The following is a 21300-nucleotide window of genomic DNA, read 5'->3' on the forward strand; positions in this document are numbered from 1 at the left end:
TGTTTAGCCAATAGGTTCCATGGCATCTGGGTGGAGTTGGGAGTTTCCGCCTGATGTTCTGTCTTAAGAGTTCCTGTCCAGTGTCCAGACAGAATAGCTAAGAACAAAAGTGGAACACTTCAGGTTGGGTTTCTGCCCATAACAGAAAGGAGTTTACAATTCCAGATTACTCGTGGGAGTTGCCACTTTCAAACAGTGCTCCTTCCATGCAAGCAGCATCCTGTGAAGAAAAGACCATGGAGAAAAATTCCAGCTGGTTTTCTGTGTCAGGGCATTTTTCCACAGAGGTGATCATTTGACGATGATGGTAAAAGGTAAAGGTAAAGGACCCCTGGACGGTTAAGTCCAGTCAAAGGCGACTGTGGGGTTGAGGCACTTTCAGGCCGAGGGAACCAGCGTTTGTCCACATACAGCTTTCTGGGTCATGTGGCCAGCATGACTAAACCACTTCTGGTGCAACGGAACACCGTGACAGAGACCAGAGCACATGGAAACACTGTTTACCTTCCCACTGTAGCAGTACCTATTGATCTACTTGAACTGGTGTGCTTTCGAACTGCTGGGGCAGAGCAATGGGAGCTCACTCTGTCACAGGGATTAGAACCGCCCATCTTCCAATTGGCAAGCCCAAGAGGCTCAGTGGTTTAGACCACAGTGATGACAAAGACAACAACAACATTGTGTGTATATGCTGGGTTAGAAACTATGCAAAGGAGTTACACGATTAAAATAAACAATGGTAAATCAGCCCTTTTCCTCAGTGATTTCAAATCACAGTGATTTACATAAACTCACCCTGTTTATTAAAATGACATGGCTACACCTATTATCCATGGATGAGGGGGAAGGAGAGGAAACAGTTGAGGCACTAGGCCTCACCTGCTTGCACACGCAACTATTTTTAAGCAGCTGCCTGAACCATCCTCTTTGGTATCAACGGCTCTGGAGTGCCACCTACCACACTGAGAACACAGTGCAAGGCAATGAAAGATGGAGAATCGCAAGCAAGAGTGGTTTGACTTGTACACCTGTCAGGTTCGGTAGTACAAAGATCAGAGAAGGCCAGCCCCGAGAACAGCTTAGATAGGGCCTGCTCAGCCACTTGGTGGGGTGAGGCCACTGCCTCAGGCGGCAGAAACCCCCAAGGCGTGACCCCTGTGGGCACCTTGCCTGACCCACTGTCGATTTCAAGCTTAAGATTGTTCCAATTTCAGTGGACTTGTAAAATAGTAAAGGAATTCTGGGAAATGGTATATAATGAAATGGAAAAAAAAATGTTTAAGATAACCTTTATCAAAAAAACCCAGACACTTTTCTACTAGGAATAACAGGGAATGAGATACCAAATGATTTGAAAAGAATGTTTATGTATGCTACGATGGCCGCAAGAATCCTATTGGCCCAGAAGTGGAAGGAAGAAAAAGTCCAACCAAGGATTGATGTACCTTTTTGTCTTTGTTTTCGTTTGTTATTCTGTTATGTGATATTTGTTAGAATTGTGGAAAACTTAATAATTTTTTTAAAAAAGAATAACATGTCATTACTGCTGTATATACATGAAAAGAACAATGCCATTGCTTCGATTCCAAAAGGATTCCAAATTCACGAAGAGTTTTGTGTTTTTGGCAGTCTCGCGCCCAGAAACCTTGATTTGTACCTTGCCAGTCACAAATCTTATGATGGTTGTGCTATAAGCAGATATTGGTGCATCTTCCTCATGAAATGCCACAAATTTATGAATTTGTCCCATTTCATGATTCTTCCCAGTGGGAAAATATCTCAATAATAAGTTGTGTTGAAGGGCTGTTTGCTAGGCTTGAAAATGTCTGTGATGGAGCAGTGCTTCCACCTGGTGGCTTGAAGGCAGAAAGACGTCTGCTGCTGCAGGGTCTGGACTTGGCAGAAGGTGCAAAAATGAAACCGCCTCTGGAAGTTTGGGAGAAAGGTCATGCTAAAGACTATTTGTCTTTTGACTCTGAGAAGTGGGGCAGAAAATTCCAAACTGCTATGCACTGTGTGGAGAAATAATCTCTGTTGTCTGTCCCGAATTCACCACCATTGTGCCATTAGATGGACTCAGGTTCTGATATTTTAAGAGTAAAGGGTAAAGGGACCCCTGACCATTAGGTCCAGTCGTGACCGACTCTGGGGGTTGTGGCGCTCATCTCGCTTTATTGGCCAAGGGAGCCGGCGTACAGCTTCCAGGTCATGTGGCAAGCATGACTAAGCCACTTCTGGTGAACCAGAGCAGCGCATGGAAACGCCGTTTACCTTCCCGCTGGAGTGGTGCCTATTTATCTACTTGCACTTTGACGTGCTTTTGAACTGCTAGGATGGAGCAGGGACCAAGCAATGGGAGCTCACCCCGTCGCGGGGATTCGAACTGCTGACATTCTGATCAGCAAGCCCTAGGCTCTGTGGTTTAACCCACAGCGCCACCTGCATCCCAATAATAAGAGTGGGATTAAGAAAAACCATATTTCTAATCGATCCACTTTTTCTACGTTACTAGGAAACCTATTTTCAGCCGAAGAGGCACATTTCTTTCTAGAAACCTTCTGGGGTCCACTTGCAAGTTGTGAGTGAGGTCAGAGGCTCAAGAGGGTGGAGCAATGAGTGTAAATTTTACTTTTGTGTAGGATCATAGAATTGTAGGGTTGGAAGGACCAGGAGGATCATCTAGTCCAACCCCCTGCCGTGCAGGAATCTTTTGCCCAGTGTGGGGCTCAAACCCACAACTCTGAGATTAAGAATCTCATGCTCTACCAGCTGAGCTATGATTCATGTATAGCAGTCTAGTTTCTACAAACATGGACCCATCCATCTCTGTCCAGCATCCAGGAAAGCAAGACACATGGTTGGAGTTTAAGGACACCTCCCAGCCTGGCAAGGAGGGTGAGAAGCAAGACCAAGGGCCACATAGAAAGATTTGGAGGGCCACTTTCAGCCACTGAGCCTGAGGTTCAGGCCCTGCTTTACACCATGCATAATTTTATACACCTCAGTATTTAACTAGAACTTGGTTATTCTCAGTGAGCGGCCACTGGAACCATACAACACCACTTTTAAAGGATCTACACTGCCTGCCAGTACGTTTCCAAGCACAATTCAAAGTGCTGGTGCTGACCTTTAAAGCCCTAAATGGCCTCGACCCATTATACCTGAAGGAGTGTCTCCACCCCATTGCTCAGCCTGGACACTGAGGCTCCAAGGGCCTTCTGGTAGTTCCCCCAGTGCAGGAAGTGAAGCTATAGGAAACTAGTCAGAGGGCCTTTTCGGTGGTGGCTCCCTCCCTGTGGAATGCCCTCCCATCAGATGTCAAACAGAAGACAACCTTGTATAGTGGTACCTCGAGTTACAGACACTTCAGCTTACAGACTATGCTAACCCAGAATAGTACCTCGGGTTAAGAACTTTCCTTCAGGATGAGAACAGAAATTGCATGGCGGCAGCACAGCGGCAGCAGGAGGCCCCATTAGCTAAAGTGGTACCTCAAGTTAAGAACAGTTTCGGGTTAAGAACGGACTTTCAGAACGAATTAAGTTCTTAACCTGAGGTACCACTATATAAGGAAGTTTTTAATGTTTGATGTTTTATTATGTTTTTATATGTGTTGGAAGCTGCCCAAAGTGGCTGGGCAACCCAGTCTTATGGGTGGGGAATAATCATAGTCACAATCATAATCATAATCCATAATCCACTATCTGCTCAACACTGAGCATCTAAACATATGGAGTTAGTTACTCTAAGTCTTTCAGTTACAGTATTTTTTGCTGAATAAGACTCACTTTTTCCCTCCTAAAAAGTAAGGGGAAATGTGTGTACGTCTTATGGAGCGAATACAGGCTGCGCAGCTATCCCAGAAGCCAGAACAGCAAGAGGGATTGCTGCTTTCACTGCGCAGCGATCCCTCTTGCTGTTCTGGCTTCTGAGATTCAGAATATTTTTTTCCTTGTTTTCCTCCTCCAAAAACTAGGTGCATCTTGTGGTCTGGTGCATCTTATAGAGCGGAAAATACGGTACTCCTCAAGCTGTGATTTCTTTTCACAGAAGGGCTCTTGGGTGACACCTCCATAATATGTCAACAAGAGCTACCTCTTTAAAATAGAATTTTGCCAGGGTGACATTCTGAGTTCAGGATGAGAAGGAGTCATCCGAGTGACACGTTGCTGGGCTGGTTGCGCAACAGAGCATGACATGAGGTGTGCATTAAGTTATTTTAAGATGCACCGGCTCATCCAAAGGGATTATGGAGCTTTGACACAAAGCCAACTGACTCTCATGTCCGCAAGGTGAGATTACCTGATGATAACCACACCCCCTGGAGTGACTGCATGGATGCAATTACATAAAAAAGCCTTTTATTAACAGGGGAAAGTACCAAACCTTCCCTGGGAGAACACAAAGTTCATTGTTCCCCGCCTTGGCTGTGTGACTCACACTTTGACACTGAGAGGGATCTCCAGTACTGTATTGTACCAAGGCATGTATACGCTTGGGGAATTTAATAATAGGTCTCTCTAAAGATTCACGAAATTAAAAGACGCCTGCTTCTTGGGAGAAAAGCAATGTCAAACCTAGACAGCATCTTAAAAAGCAGAGACATCACCTTGCCAACAAAGGTCCGTATAGTTAAAGCTATGGTTTTCCCAGTAGTGATATATGGAAGTAAGAGCTGGACCATAAAGAAAGCTGATCACTGAAGAATCTATGTTTTTGATTTATGGTGCTGGAGGAGACTCTTGAAAGTCCCATGGACTGCAAGAAGATCAAACCTCTCCATTCTGAAGGAAATCAGCCCTGAGTGCTCACTGGAAGGACAGATCTTGAAGCTGAGGTTCCAATACTTTGGCCATCTCATGAGAAGAGAAGACTCCCTGGAAAAGACCCTGATGTTGGGAAAGATGGAGGGCACAAGGAGAAGGGGACGACAGAGGACGAGATGGTAGGACAGTGTTCTCGAAGCTACCAGCATGAGTTTGACCAAACTGCGGGAGGCAGTGGAAGACAGGAGTGCCTGGCGTGCTCTGGTCCATGGGGTCATGAAGAGTTGGACACGACTAAAGGACTAAACAACAACAAAAGATTTTTATTGGAACAATGGCAGGACAGATTACTACAGCTCAGGCTGTTGGAAATAAATTTCTGTATTTCATTACCACAGGGCGGATGGGGTGGGGGCAGAAGGTAGACTGAGATCTAGCGCAAGATCTCTTGAGCGATTTGCAGTAGATGAGCACGAGTTTCCCAATTCCCAATTGCTTACCAACAGCAGCAACAAAATGTCTGTTCCCTTCCACCCTAAAATTTAACTGTGGAAATGAAAGAAAGGTTGGGGCGACCTGGGCTGTGTGTGGGGAAGGGGGGGGGGGAAATAACACATTTGCAGCCAGATGTTGCAGAATATATATAATACACTCAGAGACATATAAAAATCTGCTTAATTCCAGGACTGCCATAATAACTCAGAGACACCTTTTCTCCTTCCGTGGGAGGGTGACCGTATAATAAAGATAAATTGGGGGTTCAAAGGAGGAGGGGGAAAAAAACCTTCTTCCTGTGTAGCTCAAACTAAAGAATGCATTTTTTTTCTTGGATAGCAAGTCCTTCCAAACAAAATAATTCACTGTCCTTCTGACACTCTCTCTCTCTCTCTCTCTCTCTCTCTCTCTCTCTCTCTCTCTCTCTCTCTCTCCCTGCTACCCGAACAGTGCAGTGCAAAGTTATTTTGACACATTCATGCCCTCCACATGTCAAATACTCTTTCCAAGCAGCCTGTGCCTGCCTAGGAGAGTGTGGGGAAATAACTTTGAGCTTCTCTGCCGGTGTGCATGTTGGCTTCTTGTGTTTTTCTTGATGGAGGTGATCTGTTTCGGAACGTTCCTCTGGTTTGGCAAGAACGCCAAATTATAGCGCCGCAAGTCCAGGCAGTGTTTGTTGACTTGCACAGAGGGTGTTGCTTCATGTGTGGGAGTGTGGACGGGGAGTTTGCCAGTCAAATAAAAGGCATCATTAGGGACATAGCTTGCTTTTTGCAACTGCGTTTTAGGTGGTGGGGGGCAGGAGGATTTGTTTCTCTAAGTTGTTACAGTTCTCGCTGCGTATTTCTTAACAGAGCTAAATGTTAAAAAAACTGGCTGACAATGAGCTAAATAATTCCCAAGTCCCATTACTATGACCAACAAAAATCATAGAATCGTAGAGTTGGAAGGGACCACGAGGGTCTTCTAGTCCAACCCCTTGGAATGCAGAAATCTCAACTAAAGCATCCATGACAGATGGCTGTCCAACCTCTGCTTAAAAACCTCCAAGGAAGGAGAGTCAACAACCTCCCAAGGGAGACCGTTCCACTGTCGAACAGCGCTTACTGCCAGAAAGTTCTCCCTGATGTTCAGTCAGAATCTCCTTTCTTGTAACCTGAAGCCATTGGTTTGGGTCCTACCCTCCAGAGCAGGAGAAAACAAGCTTGCTCCATCTTCCGTCTGACAGCCCTTGAATTATTTGAATATAGCAGTCATATCTCCTCTCAGTCTTGTCTTTTTCAGGCTAAATATACCCAACTCCTTCAACCGTTCCTCATGAGGCTTGGTTTCCAGACCCTTCATCATCTTGGTCACCTTCCTTTGCAGACGTTCCAGCTTGTCAATACAGTGGTACCTCAGGTTAAGAACCTAATTAGTTCTGGAGGTCCCTTCTTAACCTGAAACTGTTCTTAACCTGAGGTACCACTTTAGCTAATGGGGCCTCCTGCTGCCGCCACGCCGCTGCCGCACAATTTCTGTTCACATCCTGATGCAAAGTTCCTAACCCGAGGTACTATTTCTGGGTTAGCGGAGTCTGTAACCTGAAGCATATGTAACCCGAGGTACCACTGTACCCTTCTTAAATATTAGCACCCAGAACTGGACACAGTATTCCAGGTGTCACAAAATAGTGAGCAAGCTTTTTTTAGGCTGTTAGAGTTCTTCATCAGACTGAATGTTACGCAAGAGACAATAAGAAGTTTGAAAGAAGCTGGCTTGCTGTTGAAGCCAGAATGTCTTCAAAAGTAAAAAATCATAACTGTTGTATAGACTTAGAAAGGGTGTGGTGTATACAGGGTCTGGTTATGGAGATTGTCATAAAGAGCACCTGTATTTCAGAATTTTCAGTTACATCACTATATAGAGTTCCCATAAATAAACACCCCACAACTTGGCCTGGCTCAGTCTGACTTGGATCAATTTCACTGCGGAGAGCAGAACTGAGGAATAACCTTCTATTAAACTTCTGAGAGGGGGTGAACTCCCATGCAGAATTGCCTTATTTCCTGAAAATCATTCTGTGACCAAAGGATCTCTTCAGCAAATGTACTGCTTTGAAAGGAGGCTCTGTGTGAAACCTGAAATTAACTTAAAATCTAACAAAGTAGCCCTATGGCTATAAAAGCTCACATTGCAATAACCAGTTGGGCTTCAACCCTATGGGTATTTGGGCATGCATTTGGAATCAATGGGGTTTAAGCAGCCTAACTATGCGGCCACACAGGAGGGGGGGGGACCCAGCTATAAATAAGTCCGAAATTAGAACAACAACACACACACAAAAAAACCACCCTTATGGAAAAACACACATAAAAATTTATTGCTCTCTGGCACCATCTGGTGTTGCATGTTTAAAGCGCATTCAATTGGTTGTTTCTCTACTAATGTAGCTGAGTCCTATACTTTGGTTTTAAGTAGAGTATACTCAGACACAGAATAATAAGTGCTTTGTGCCTATTAAATGGAGAGCTACCATTCTACCCCCTGATACTGCCATGGATGTACAGGTGAAACTAAAAAAAATTAGAATATTGTGGAAAAGTTCATTTATTTCAGTAATTCAACTTAAAAGGTAAAACTGATATATGAGATAGACTAATGACATGCAAAGCAAGATATATCAAGCCTTTATTTGTTATAATTGTGATGTTTATGGCGTACAGCTGATGAAAACCCCAAATTAACAATCTCAGAAAATTAGAATATTAAATGAAATCAGCAAAATGAGGACTGCAAATAAAGCAATATTGGACCTCTGAGAAGTAGAAGCTAATGACATGGCTCCCCAAATCAACACAGACTGTGGAAACTTCACACTGGACTTCAAGCATCTGGCATTGTGTGCCTCCCCATTCTTCCTCCAGACTCTGGGTCCTTGGTTTCCAAATGAGATGCAAAAGCTGCTCTCATCAGAAAAGAGATTTGGGGAGCCATGTCGTCAGCTGGTGTTGGTCCACTGTGCTTCATTAATTCCAGGGTCAACGTAGCTGTCTACCAGGAGATTTTGGAGCACTTCATGCTTCCTTCCACAGACGAGCTTTATGGGGATGCTGATTTCATTTTCCAGTAGGACTTTGGCACCTGCCTACACTGTCAAAAGTACTGAAACCTGGTTCAATGGACATGGGATTACTCTGCTTGATTGGCCAGCAAACCCGCCTGACCTGAACCCCATAGAGAATGTATGGGGCATTGCCAAGAGAAAGATGAGAGACATGAAACCAAGCAATGCAGAAGAGCTGAAGGCTGCTATTGAAGCTTCCTGGTCTTCCATAACACCTCAGCAGTGCCACAGGCTGATAGCATCCGTGCCACACCGCATTGAGGCAGTAATTGATGCAAAAGGGGCCCAAACCAACTACTTGCTTCTACTTCTCAGAGGTCCAATATTGCTCTATTTGCAGTCCTCGTTTTGCTGATTTCATTTAATATTCTAATTTTCTGAGATTGTTAATTTGGGGTTTTCATCAGCTGTACGCCATAAACATCACAATTATAACAAATAAAGGCTTGACATATCTCGCTTTGCATGTCATGAGTCTATCTCATATATTAGTTTCACCTTTTAAGTTGAATTACTGAAATAAATGAACTTTTCCACAATATTCTAATTTTTTTGAGTTTCACCTGTAGTGTGGTAGGTTGCGAAAATGCTGAGCCTAATGGGGGAAATCTATCTGGTTTGCCAGACTATGTCTTATGGCTACTGCACACAGCAATAGAATGAGTGTTCAGTCTGTAAGAAATGGAAAATTGAACCTAGTAGGGCACTTCTGGCTCAATGTTAATTTCATTGAATGGCTTAAGTAAAGAGGAGGTAGAAAACTGGGTTGCTTTCATTACTGTATTTGCAGCTACTAACCACACATTTGGGAGAATGGAGGGTATCTTTCTTTAGTGGAGCAAATGATTTCACCCACCATTTTATTTACCCAGAAGGCTGTACATGTTGCTCCAGGGCTTTTTCCCCAGCCAGAACTTGCTGGAACTCAGTTCTGGCACCTCTCAGATGGGCGCCATTGCCATTATAAGAGAACAATATTCATTATAAGAGAACAGTGTTCAAAGTGAGTTCGGACACCATTTCCCCCTTGGAAAAATAGCATTGTGTTGCACCATTCTGGGAGGAAAGTGACAACCACCAAAAAGGTAATTGCAAGTGACAGCTCCCATTTTGTGTGTATGGTGGCTGCCATTTTCCACAAAGAATTAGGTGGAACAATCCAATATTTAGAGCATTCTGGGAAAATAAAGTAGCTACTGCCTAGAGAGGCATGGCTGCTGAAATTAGCTGCACCGAGGATGTAAAATAACCCTCTGCCAATCTGAGTCACTAAATGAATAATAAAACAAATAATGAAAATGAATGGAATATCAATACAAACAATGTTTCTTGAATACCCCTGTAGAGCAGCCACCATGCTGAGGCTATTTCAAGTCGCTGTTATAATGTACAATTCCACTCCGCTCAGTAGCTGTGTCCTGGGGTTTGAACCCTGGAAAATTCTAGAACATGATGCCATTTGAATGTTCCGTTGAAATAAATGCTACCCGAGATACTCAGGAACAGCTTTTTCAGATGATTTTTTGGAAGCGTATTCCATTCAAAAATTTAAAAAACAGGTTAGTGTTTTGGATTTTTGTTCTGTCTTGTATCTTGTCATGCTGGTACTCGTCTGTTCTGGCTCCTGAACACCGCAAACCCGGAAGTGAGTGTTCTGGTTTGCGAACGTTCTTTGGAACCTGAACGTCCAAGGGGGATTCCGCGGCTTCTGCAGCCAATTGGAAGCTGCGCCTTGGTGTCCTAACGTTTTGGAAGTCGAACGGACTTCCGGAATGGATTCTGTTTGACTTCTGAGATACCATTGTATGTAGTGCGAAACATTTTTTATTTGGACTACTGTACACTGCCCTAGGGACACGGGTGGCGCTGTGGGTTAAACCACAGAGCCTAGGATTTGCCAATCAGAAGGTCGGCAGTTCGAATCCCCGCAACGGGGTGAGCTCCCGTTGCTCGGTCCTTGCTCCTGCCAGCCTAGCAGTTCGAAAGCACGTTGAGGTGCAAGTAGATAAATAGGTACCGCTCTGGTGGGAAGGTAGACGGCGTTTTTGTGCACTGCTCTGGTTCGCCAGAAGCGGCTTAGTCATGCTGGCCACCTGACCCGGAAGCTGTACGCCGGCTCCCTCGGCCAATAGAGTGAGATGAGTGCCGCAACCCCAGAGTCAGTCATGACTGGACCTAATGGTCAGGGGTCCCTTTACCTTTACCTTTACACTGCCCTAGAATCTTTTAAATAAATAAATATGTTCCATGATCGGCTTCTGTACAATGGAAGAAATAATAATAATAATAATAATAATAATAATAATAATAATAATTATACCATACACACACACACACACCATCTTTAAGGTAAAGCTTAAAAGGACCCAACTACGTTGGTGGGGCTCAGTGGAACTGGAATCTTCTTCCAAGATTCTGTGGTTGGGACCCACAGTTACCACCCACCCAAGTATGTGGGTCACTACCCACATCTGGACTCCCATGAAAATCTGAATATGTGATATGTGAATAGACATCTAGTTAACTGGTTGGAGAGTATCAACCAATCAATCTTTATTACGGTCCAGAGACCCAACAAATTGTTACAAAGCAATGCACAATTCAGACAGCCTACCTCCAGGTTAAGCAAGTGTTTTGTTCACGCTTAAAGATAGGGATCATTGGTTCTTGCAACCACCGATAAAAACTTCGCCACTGCTAATGTTCTAGCGTTTGTCCGGTCTTCCAATAGGAACCTGACATAGTGAGCCTCTGATTTTCCTGGAAAGGTACCAGCAAGGGTAATATCAGTTCAGCCCTGGCTTGCTCCTATTTCGCACAGTGCAGCAAAATATGTTTTATAGAATTGATGTCTTGAGCACACGAGCAAAGTCTGTCCTGGTAGGGAACTCCTCTCAACCTGCCATCCAACACTGCAGAAGGAAAGACGTTTAGTTTGGCTTTGGAGAATAACCTTCGATAATTTGGTACTGTCAGGTTTTTAATGTAAGGTGTTAACTTAAAGACATGCCCATATTGTACTGGTTGGAGAGTATAATCCTTAGTATACATTCTAGTAGTTTGACCTAAGGGCATTTTATTAAATTTATTTACCTCACCTTTTTTTAAAAAAAATAAAAAATGAGATTGATTAGTTTTGGGTTCCTAGGGCAATGCTTTCATGAAATGTACATACATTGTGGGGGCGGGGGAAGAGAAGGCACAATGTTTCTCAAACTGAAAAATGCGACCCCACTGGCTTAGAGGGTCATGACTAAGGCTCTATTTTAAAAAGTTTTAATTTCCTTTTCTTTCCAGGCTTGGACTTAGAATAGAAATGCAAAAGCCTGCACTCTTGTGGCAACCCCCTTTTTCCTGTCTTGATTCACAGCTTATTTTATGATCGGTCTGGAGGGTGGCGGTAGGGAAACAACTTGGAAATATCTGTTTTTTTATTGACTGATTTGCACACACAAAAAGCTAAGGAGTTGGTGCTGTTTTTTAAATGCTGTGCACAGATGATCTGCTAACCACATTTTGAAATATCGTAGAATCATAGAGTTGGAAGGGACCCTGAGGGTCATCTAGTCCAACCCCCTGCAATGCAGGAATCTCGACTAAAGCATCCATGACAGATGCCCATAAAACTTCTGCTTAAAAATCTCCAGTGAAGGAGAGTCCACCACCTCTTATGGGAGTCCGTCAAACAGCTCTTACCATCAGAAAGTTATTCCTGATGTTCAGCCAGAATCTCCTTTCTTGTAACTTGAATCCATTGGTTCAGGTCCTGGCCTCCAGAGCCGAAGAAAACAAGCCTTGTGGCAGCCCTTGAGATGTTTGACGATGGCTATCATATCTCCTCTCAATCTCTTTTCCAGGGTAAACATACCCAACTCACTCATAAGTTTCCAGACTCTTCATCTTCTCGGTCACCCTCATCTGCACACATTTCATCTTAAAGCCTATTTCTGTGCAAAAGTACTGTGGAATAATTGGTAATGCAGTTCAAAGGTCGGCAATGTGGTGTGTCTCCTCCCCCGATGTTGCTGGACTACAGCTCCCAGTACCCCTCACCAATTGACATGCTTGGGTAGATGGAAAGTAGAGTCCAGAAACATCTGGTAGGCACCATGTTGGCGAATATTGATCTCATCCATGCAAATCCCTTTCAAAGCTTCGGAAAAGTTGTGTTTGTAATGATTGTTGTTGTTGTTTAGTCGTTTAGTCGTGTCCGACTCTTTGTGACCCCATGGACCAGAGCACGCCAGGCACTCCTGTCTTCCACTGCCTCCCGCAGTTTGGTCAAACGCATGCTGGTAGCTTGGAGAACACTGTCCAACCATCTCATCCTCTGTTGGCCCCTTCTCTTTGTGCCCTCCATCTTTCCCAACATCAGGGTCTTTTCCAGGGAGTCTTCTCTTCTCATGAGGTGGCCAAAGTACTGGAGCCTCAGCTTCAGAATCTGTCCTTCCAGTGAGCACTCGGCTGATTTCCTTCAGAATGGAGAGGTTTGATCTTCTTGCAGTCCATGGGACTCTCAAGAGTCTCCTCCAGCACCATAATTCAAAAGCATCAATTCTTCAGCAATCAACCTTCTTTATGGTCCAGCTCTCACTTCTATCACTACTGGGAAAACCATAGCTTTAACTATACGGACCTTTGTTGGCAAGGTGATGTCTCTGCTTTTTAAGATGGTAATGATTAGGGCCACCTAAAATGTCACAAAGCATTGAGCATGCTTTCAAGTTTTCCATCCATAACTCACTCTTCATCAGGCTTGGTGGTAAGCTGTAAATACAGACAGGCAGACAGGCAGACAGACAGATCTCAGAACCACAATACCTCAAGGAGCGCCTCTCTCCATGTGAACCTACCCAGACCCTGAGATAATCTTCTGAGGCCCTCCTTCATGTGTCTCCTCCTCGAGAGGTCCAGAGGGTGGCAACACGAGAACTGGCCTTCTCTGCAGTAGCCCCCTGTCTGTGGAATGCTCTCCCCAGGGAAGTTCGCCTGGCGCCTTCATTATACACCTTTAGAAGCCAAGCAAAAACGTTCCTTTTTAACCAGGCCTTTGGCTGATCTGATTTACATCCTTTGCCCTTTTAAAATGCATTGGGGGGAGCTATTGGGTTGTTGTTGTTGTTCTTTAATTATATATTTTGTGGTTTAAGATCTTGATTTTATTGTATGAACCGCCCTGAGACCCCCAGGTATAGGGTGGTTTAATAATAATAATAATAATAGGCACATTTATGGAGAAAATAAAAGACTGGTGTTGATCAGCAAAGAAGAGGAGGAAGAGGAAGAAGAAAAAGAAGAAGAAAAATATGGTGCTGAGGGCCCAAACTGGACCAGGACTCCTGGAAGAGGAGATGGAGAGCTCCCTGTTGTCTGGACTTGGGTTGGACCCCCTGCACCTGCTGTCTGCATTTAAAGAAAACATTCTACTGGTGTGAATGGAAGCTTTCCTTCCAATGCAATCTGGATCGGGACTGCAGAGGGGGTCGTGATGGCAAAGGGTTAAAGCCCCCATTTTCCCACACCAGGGTGCTGATCTGTATCAAGGGGCCTGCTGTCTAGTTACTTCCCAAAATGTAAATTGTGGATGGTGTGAATGACATCTCATCAAGTTTTGCAGTGGTCTTAGCAGTTGGGTGTGAGACAAGGGTCGGCAAGGCTTACCTTGCCTGGGCTGGTTCACTGCCAAAGAGCCCCCTCCGTGGACTGGCGCACGCTCGCAATTTCTGACCTCTGCGCAGACGCGATTTTCGGCACTGTGGAAGCGAGTCCCTGCGCTGCGCCGGTTTAGCGCAGTGTGCGAGGACTCGCCAAGCGAGTGGCTTGGTTCGGGGGTGGCTCGTGGGCCGGTAAAACGACCCCCATGGGCTGCTTGTGGCCAATGGGCCTTAGGTTGCTGACCCCTGGTGTGAGATATGGCTTCTCTTTTGATGCCCGGATTCTTCCAAACTGTTCATAAAGTACCAGGACCAGAGAGCTTTCATATTACAGTGGTATCTCGGGTTAAATACGCTTCAGGTTACATACGCTTCAGGTTACAGACTCCGCTAACCCAGAAATAGTGCTTCAGGTTAAGAACTTTGCTTCAGGATGAGAACAGAAATTGTGCTCCGGCGGCGCAGCAGCAGCGGGAGGCCCCATTAGCTAAAGTGGTGCTTCAGGTTAAGAACAGTTTCAGGTTAAGTACGGACCTCCAGAACGAATTAAGTACTTAACCCGAGGTACCACTGTACTTGAGAGAGGAGGCTTTTCAATGAAATTGCGCCACATATTCAGCAGCCAGGCATCCAGCAAACACTATCCCAGTTGTGCATATCAAGTGATGCAGGCGTTTGTTGGAGCTGGCATTCATAAAAGGGAAGAACGAGATCCGATAACGTAGCTAAATGTGGATGAGCCCCAACTCTCGTCCATGTGTGAGCACACTTTCCCTCATTGTTTAGAAGAAGGACAGGCAATCTATCAGTCACAAAAGCATGTTCTTCAGACTTTTTTTTGTTTGCTTTGAAAACTATACAGGGCAGAGATTTGAGGTCAGGTTTATGGTGCTGTTGCTTGAGAAATAGATTAGAATTTGCAGCTGTAAAGATGCAAAGGCTTGGCTGTTTAAAAATCACCTGGTTTCTCTTGTGCCACCTGCTTTTGTAGCTTAAACTGCAGTTACAAACAACATGTCTCCTGGAATAGTGAGCAGAAATACAATTTCACGTCTCCTTTTTCTGCCATTTGTGTTGGTGTTAGTTTATACATTACATTTGGCCCGCAAACTGTGCCATTAATCATGCGTGCGCAGGCCTGATGAACTGCAAATACAGCACAAAATGCATTTGAAAAGGCATTCTGTTTTATTTGTTTTGGTACCTCCCTGCCCTCTCAATTTTTCATTTTTGAGTTATGATCATTTCTGGCTGGTTCAATTAGCAGTAAATAGCTGTTCGCAGTGCAGTGTTGTAATGGGAAGTGAGGTTAGAGTTTAATGGCTACCATAAGTTTGAACAGTGTTAAAACAGCCATCCTGTTTAGTTGAGCGCTACAATTGGGGCTCTGTCTTTCAGAACTTCACTTGGTACATTAAAGAGGCAATGCCCTGATTTTGCTGCTAAGAAATTTTATTACTTTCCCTGGGCTGCTCTGTTAATTTTGAGCAGGAATGGCCGTGTGAGGCTGGGCAAAGGAGAGATTAACCCTTATTAACTGTTGCCTGTTCCTGAAAGGTGTTTGAGATCACTTTCCATTGGTTCCCTGTGAATTCTTTTTGTTTTGCTTTTGTGGTCAGCTAGAAACTTGTATGTATATACCAACATACTTCAGCTATGTAACGTTATATGCTTGAGAGCCACAATCCAGGGATGCTGCTGAATTTGAAAGGACCTTTTCCGTGGTGGCTCCCCATTTGTGGAATGATCTCCCCAGGGAGGCTTGCTTGGTGCCTTCATTGCATATTTTAGGCACCAGGCAAAAATATTCCTTTCCTCCCAGCTATTTAAATAATCGAGAAAAGACTCTATGTATGAGACAACAGCAGCACAGATGCTACTAGCCCAGGGATGGAAATTAGAAAGAGTCCCTGCCAGAGAAGAATGGCAAACTAAGCTATTAGACTATGCTGAAATGGCAAAATTGACCAGAAAACTCAAGAGACCAAGAAGACAAGAATTTCAAGAAAAAATGGGGAAAGTTTATGATTTATTTAGGAGACCACTGTAAACATTAGCAGGATTTTAATATCACTTGTAATGTAACAAATACTATGGACAATATGGATAGATACAAAACATAGGCTATTAAATAATAGGCAGTTGGAAATGTTGACAACAGGACCCATGGAGAGGATGGAGCTCAGTAAGTAGAGCCTGACTCTTAATCTCAGAGTTGTGGGTTTGAGCCCCAAGTTGGGCAAAAGATTCCTGCCTTGCAGGGGGTTGGACTAGATGACCCTTGTGGTCCTTTTCAACTCTACAATTCTATGATCCTATGACTGTATCTTGGCCATTTTGAGCCTATAGCAGGGCTCTGTTTGCTCGCATTTTGTCACTAGGTTGTAAGAGGCAAAAATGGGTCTGTTTGCTGCTGGACATGTGGTAACGCTGCTCTTTATTTCAGTAATTTGTGCGTCTGCCTAGCTGTTGCACCCGGTTCAGCACAACCTTGCGCAGCAATCAGCATGCCACATAATTTCCCTTATGAGATGTGAAGGGGCCATGGTTGGTTGGGGCGGAGGGCGGAGGGGGAGTCCGTCTGCAAAGTGAAAAATTAGGGGAATGGCTCAGCCAAGCGATTATTCCGGGAAAGGGAAAGCTCTAGTTTCAATCACGAAAGGGTGGGGGGCATAAGAATGGCTTCTTTCAACACAGGCAGAGGCTGTCTGGCTGGGAGTCAGAGAGGTTTAAAAATCCAAGAGGTCCAATAACTGAAAAATCTGTGTATATTCAAAGCATTCTACCGCACAAGTGTAGGGTGGTTGGTGTGTGTGTGTGTTTGGTAAAAAAAACACAACACAACGGTGATAGTTTTTCCATCCTTGTGGGGGTGTGCAGCCAGCTTCCAAACCCTGCAATATTTCTTTCCCCAAACGATCTGGGAGCATGTGGCTAAGTCCTGCCCGCGCTGTCAAAGGATGTGGGTGAAGAAGGCTGACGAGTGGAATGATTCTTTTGGTTATTTTTCGGTGGCTGGCTGCTCGCAAGTCAAATATATTGCTTTTGCCGTAATAAACCCGGCCGTTTTGAAAACAAAACAAAACGACTGTGTGGAGGTTCCAGCCCTGATGAAGAGATTAGCATAGAAAAGGCTCGTAGCTGCTACTGAGGTTATGAATTTTTGAGGTGCGCCGGGGGGGGGGAGAATGCGCTTAATGAGCATTAGCTATGCTTTCTCAGCCACTCTTTCTTCAACCACATCGAAAGTGGTTAAAGAATTGAAGTTTGCCCACCCTTTTCAATACATGCTCATGAATCAGAGGGGAATGTGACCGTTCATTTCTGCGATTATGCTGGCCTAAATCGTTCAGAAAACAAGGGTGTGATCTTTCGCATCTGCTGTTAGAAGTATTTCTTTCATAGCGAATAAAATTGCTTTTGAATGTGTGGGGGGTTTGAAGTTTCTGGCAGTGCTATTTTCCTAGAAAAAGAGGTGCCAGAATTCACCATGAATTCACCCTTGTGCTCTTATCATGGCAATGGCGGCCACCTGAGAGGTGGCAGAACTGAGTTCCGGTGCATTCCGGCTGAAGAACAGCCCTGGCTCTGACCATTCTTCCCGGTTTTCCCTCATCAGGATCCTTCTTTTATTCTGCAGCCAGTCTTGAAGCTGAAACAAAAACTCCTGAGATAGAGGGCTAAGAGACCGTCTAATGAGACACGGAGTGCTATTTACCTCTCAGGCCTTGTTATGCTGTCAGCCTGAGGTCCAGGCTTCATAAATCTGGTGGGCCTTGCAGCAGTCCCTTAGGTATTGCCGCCCACCTCATAAAACTACTACATAATTAAGTGCAGTTCAGTACAACAGGCAACGTTTGCTGAGTAAAGGTCTAGCGTGGAGTGCATAAACCTGTTCCGTGCCCTATACGATGGGGAGGGGAATCGCATGCTTCTGGCAGTTGGCCGCCACAAAATCTTCCTGCTTCGAATATATATGGGTACAGCTCTCCTCCTGCACTCCTTACTGCTGAAATTTTAACAAGCTTGATGCTGTGCACGGGGAAGGATGAAAAAGCATGGTTCCTTTTGGCCTGGATGTCCGCCACTGTGGTGGTGTTTCAAAGCTTCAGCCTGGACACCTGGTCCAGCTCCGAGGGCCTTCTGGCAGTTCCCTGACTGCAAGAAGTGAAGCTACAGGGAACAAGGCAGAGGGCATTCTTGGTAGTGGCGCCCACCCTGTGGAACACCCTCCCATCAGATGTCAAGGCTATAAATAACTATACAACTGAAGGCAGCCCTGTATAGGGAGGTTTTAAAGTTTGGTGTTTTGTTATGTTTTCATATCTGTTGGAAGCCACCCAGAGTGGCTAGAGCAACCCAGTCAGATGGGTGGGGTGCGAATAATAAAATTATGATTATGATTATTAGCTTATAAGCCTGTATGAGCTGGAGTCTTTACATCCTTGGGTGCTGCCTCACACCTGTAGGCAACCCTTGGTACCATGATAACTGATTTTCTCATAGGAAGGGAACTTTAGAAATTGGTGTGGCGGTGGTAACTTTGCAGAACATTTGTTTTGTGCTTTTACAATTCAAAGTGTTGGTGCTGACCTTTAAAGCCCTAATTGGCCTCGACCCAGTATACCTGAAGGAGCATCTCCACCCCCATTGTTCAACCCGGACACTGAGATCCAGCGCCGAGGGCCTTCTGGCAGTTCCCTTGTAGCACCCTGCTTGTGGTTAACGCTTAGCTGGAATGAAATATTCAACGCAATAGAGAAATTAAAATAATAATTTATTTGTCAGACAAATAAATGAGAGACACAGTGGTATATGGATATCAAAGCTCTGCCCACTCCAGCCCTGATGGCCAGCACTTATATTTCCTCAGCCCAGCCCCCTTGCTCCTCCTTTGGCTGCCTCTGTCCAATCAGCCTGGTTGAAATTCCTATTGGCTGTTTGCTAGAACCAATCATAAAAGATACACCCATTTCCTATTACCTTTTATGGGAGACAAAGAGCTATATTTCCTTCTATCCATAAATGCCTCGACCAGGCACCTTAATTACCAGATAACCTTTGGCCCCTGCTGCCCCTTTATTCCAAAACAAATGGCTAAAACAGATGGCTCATGGTATTAAATTTTGTCTAAACAGAGATCTTGGGTTCACCTTCTCACACACCATCAATGAAATAAGAATCTAACATAAGAATCTAACATTTCTTACTTTCTAAATCCTTTGCATAATTACATTTAAGCCAATATATTTCACACATAACATAGATAGATTTTTAGAAGGAAAGGCCTTTTCAAAGTAAAAAGGAACTTTAATAAAAACAGTTTCGAAAGCAGCCTCTTTAGTTTACAACTCCTTTTCCTAGCCAGCTGCTGTTCCTATTAGCTCTTGCCCTTTAACCTTAGGAAGATGTGGCTCGAGTCTGATGGGAGGCACATGGTATATTATCTGTTAAACAATAAATTTCACTATTTACCAACTCTTAATTAGTGTTTTTGCAGCTTGGTTGTATTCTGTAATTTGTATGGTCAGTGTGACCTTTTGCTCCCAGCCTGTAATTCCCTTTTACAACTTTGAGGTACTGCTATAAATCGGGGGGGGGGGGGCTGTTCAAGGAGATAAACAACTGCCAAAGTACTTAGCCAGCTGCTTTATGCCTGGCATGAAACATACAAACATTTGCAAATATATCTTTTAAGCTCATTTTAAAATACAGGCCTTGATCAGATGCCTCACCCTCACTACGAGAAGCAAAGTTACAGGGAACCAGGCAGAGGGCCTTCTTGGTAGTGGCGCCTGCCCTGTGGAATTCCCTCCCATCAGATGCCAAAGGAATAAACAACTATCTGATGTTTAGACGACATCTGAAGGCAGCCCTGTATAGGGAAGTTTTTTAACGACTGATGTTTTAATGTATTTTTAATCTCCTACTGGAAGCTGCCCAGAGTGGCTGGTATAAGTAATAAATTATTATTATTATTATTATTATTATTATTATTATTATTATAGCTGCGACCATCCCTGGAAAATAGGGACACTTGCAGGGTCTGTAGTTTCATAGCAGTATAGTAGAAGCAGCAACCTGAGTTGGAGGCATTAAGAGAAAATAGGGTTTTGAGCAACACTAGTTATTTTGGTCTGTGCCATTAACACTGATGTTTAATTACATAAACAGGTTTGCAGGTGAGCTTGCATCCATGCTATAACTTTAAAAGACATATCCCCCCACCCAAAGGATCCTGGAAACTGTAGTTCATTAAGGGTGCTGAGCATTGTAGTGTGAGTATAGGATACCTGTCACAGTTACTGCACAGTTCAGGCAGGCTGTGAGGCTGAGCACAGGAGGCAGAGATACTGCCATGCTCAGAACACTGAAGTGAGCTTTAAATCCCTACAACAGGAAGTAGCTTTTCAATGAGATGCTTCCTGTTTGCCAGCTACCATTACTCTTTGGAACAACATGTAGAAATGCTTTTTGGCCACCGACACAATTCCTATTGCTTGAAGGTCTCCGGCCACGGCATTGACAGTTGCTTTTGCTGCTTGAAATGTCCTCTGTCTGGAAGCACCCTCATCAGAGGCACAGAAGCTTGAGGAGAATTCTAGGAATTTTGGCTTAAAAGAGGGGGGAAAGCAGTTTCTAACTCCGATTGTTCAATAAGAAAAGCTTGGCAGTGGGTACTAAGAAGCAGAAGGCCCGAGTGAGTTTTCTATTGCTGTGTTTTTATGAATCTTTGAGGGAGCAGTGAAACGAATAAAGTAATACAGTGGCACCTTGGTTCTCAAACGCCTTGGTTACTCAAACAACTTTGAACCCAAACACTGTAAACACGGAAGTAAGTGTTCTGATTTGCGAACTTTTTTCAGAAGCTGAATGTGCTCTGTTTTGAGTATTACACTGACGATTTGAGTGCCACACTTCTGTTTTGAGTGCCACACTTTTGTTTTGAGTGTTACGCTGAGGTCTGTCTGTTTTTGCTATTTATTTTGCGTTTTTGTTTTTGTGGCTTTTTTGTTTAGTTTTTGTGACTGTGTGGAACCCAGTTCAGCTACTTACTGATGGATTGTGTGACTGCAGTACATTGTTTATGGCTTTCATTTTATGGATCAATGGTCTTGTTAGATAGTAAACTTCATGTTAAATTGCTGTTTTAGGGATTGTTTTTAAAAAGTCTGGAACAAATTAATGGATTTGGCATTCCTTTCTATGGGAAAGCGCACCTTGGTTTTGTAAAGCTTTGGTTTTGGAACAGATTAAGTTTGAGAACCAAGGTACCACT

Source organism: Podarcis vaucheri (genome assembly GCF_965113315.1).
Source record: "Podarcis vaucheri genome assembly, chromosome: 8".
Taxonomy (NCBI): Eukaryota; Metazoa; Chordata; class Lepidosauria; order Squamata; family Lacertidae; genus Podarcis; species Podarcis vaucheri.